This window comes from Magnolia sinica, chromosome 6 (genome assembly GCF_029962835.1).
Source record: "Magnolia sinica isolate HGM2019 chromosome 6, MsV1, whole genome shotgun sequence".
In the NCBI taxonomy this organism is placed as follows: Eukaryota; Viridiplantae; Streptophyta; class Magnoliopsida; order Magnoliales; family Magnoliaceae; genus Magnolia; species Magnolia sinica.
Genome location: NC_080578.1, coordinates 60,394,635 through 60,396,865, shown reverse-complemented (window position 1 = coordinate 60,396,865; position 2,231 = coordinate 60,394,635). Strand labels below are relative to the sequence as shown.

The 2,231-nt window shown below is 37.3% G+C and overlaps 1 long non-coding RNA gene across 1 annotated transcript; it reads right to left on the bottom strand.

Moving 5' to 3' along the window:
• Window positions 1-291: 291 nt before the first annotated feature.
• On the bottom strand, window positions 292-794 carry LOC131250053 (uncharacterized). Its single transcript, XR_009173019.1, has 3 exons — window positions 677-794; window positions 462-566; window positions 292-368 (listed from the first exon to the last, which is right to left on the bottom strand). It is a non-coding gene; the product is annotated as an uncharacterized LOC131250053 (long non-coding RNA).
• Between the last annotated feature and the right edge of the window lie 1,437 nt (window positions 795-2,231).

The window sequence follows — 2,231 nt, the reverse complement described above, 5'->3', positions numbered from 1 at the left end:
TTTCTGCATATCAACTAATGTTTTCTTCATCTCAACTATATCTTGGGTCATACCATCCAATTTTTTCTTCACCTGAGATAACTCTTGAGTTACGCTCTCTTTTTCTTTTGTCACATTCTTTACCTTTGAACGAGCAGGGGCTGACTTCTTCAGTCCGACCTTGCTTATTAAGCAACCTAGACCCCGCATTCGCCCTCTATTGTCAGACCCAACCAACTGTAAAATATTGTAAATTAAGTTATTAGGATATTCATAATTACCATAAAACTCTACTAATTTTTAAATTTTATTACTAACTCTGTAAGGGCATCATCCATGCCGGTCATCCTAGAAGCAGGATTGCTACTATAGAGCTCATCTAGTTTTTCCTGTGAAAAAATACAAATGAATGCAATATAATTTAAAGTTATACTTAGGCTTTTCACAAGGGTACTAGTTAGTGGTACGAGGGATACACTTACAGCAAGGTCAGGATATTGGACAACTTTGTCCTTTCTTGTATGGGCTCTTAAGAAGACTTCACATCTACCTATCTCGACATCAGAGGTAAGATTCTTCTCCATCGCCTTTGGCACATTATATATCATTGAAATACACATCATTAATAGATTTAGATGAATGATAATTCAAATTTAAATTCAATTTTAAACTATAATATCTATTTTTAAATACATACCATCTTATGGCGAGTAACAGCCATACTGTGCCTCCCAAGACACGCGGGTCCTTTTAGCTTGGCCCGATTGACTTTATTCCTTGCGCTTACCCTCTTGAATTCCTCGGTGGTACGTTGATCCACGAAGGCCTTCCAATCCTCCATAGGGATACCTGGGGGGGCAGGACCATCTCTTACAATAATAGGATCCTTGTTTGTAATATATTTTGCAGTCAATCTTCTCTTGTAATTCCTCCACGCTTCATTGATGCGTTTTGTAACATAATCAAGACTTGCAGCCCAACTTTGACCCTCAAACTCATAAAACTGTGACAATCTTTCTGTGACCATATGAATTTGTTCATGAGGCACTTGGCGAAAGTCCGGGTATATGATCGGGATATGAGAACGGGTGAGGACACCGACATGCGATGCAAAGTCCCTGTGATCGGAACAGTCCTCATTCGGTTGCCCGAATTCATTCGTCTTTAGGACTTTTTTCCTATTAGGTGGCACAAGTAAAGAGACCCCCCTAGTAATGCCTCTTTTTTTAGATGAAGAAGAAGCTGACACAATTACATAAAAAGAATAACAGTTATATTTACACATCATTGATTACTGCCAATATATAAGGAAAAGGAAATTTACATATATAATTAAGGAGAAGTATCTTATTACCTTTGGTATTGCTTGAATCTGTACTCCCAAGCACCTACGCACCCAATACCTCTGCTTGTGAATCCATGTGCCTATTTCTTTCCTAATATGAAAAGATAAGAAAAGATTTTTTTTTTTTAAAAGCTAATAGTTAAGAAAAATTTAGATCACAGATAAAGTACAAAAAATTCACTATATTATCCAAACCTTGTTTAAACTTCCTCCAATAAATATCATTCTGTTACATGCTTAGAAAATACAAACAAATCAGTAGATTCTCTTCGATCGTTTTCTTTTCTTTGTTTTCTCGACCACAACATTGACATCTTCAGATTCATTGAATATCAATTCATCAACCATTGCTAATGAGGTGAGATCAGGTCCTGCATCGGCATTACTTACAGCCCTTAATCGTTCTGATAGAACGCACGTCTCTTCTTCGACAAAAATTTTTTGGGGAACCTCCAAGACCACATGCCAGTCAGGATTTTTTGGATCTCTGGAGTAGAAAACTTACGTGGCATGCTCTGCAAGAATGAAGGGCTCGTCACCGACTTTGTCTGAACTGTAAAGACTAGCCAAATTTACTAATCTCAAATTCGCTTCTGCATCAAAAGAAACACCATGATGTGTCACTTTCACCCAATCACACTTAAATAGGACGGGCTTGTACCCTGTTCGGTACTCCAATTGGATAATTCTACGAAGGACTCCGTAGTAAGGTAAATTTTCATCCACTGTATTGATATCCTTAGCACTTGATCGAAAGGTTGTCATACCCTCTATCCTAACCCCACTATTTTGGTTCGTTTTATTCTCCTCATAGTCCTTAGTGACAAAGAGGAAACCATTAATACAATATTTATTGTATTGCATAGAAAAAGCTAGAGGTCCTCTCACAACATCTTTAAATTCATTA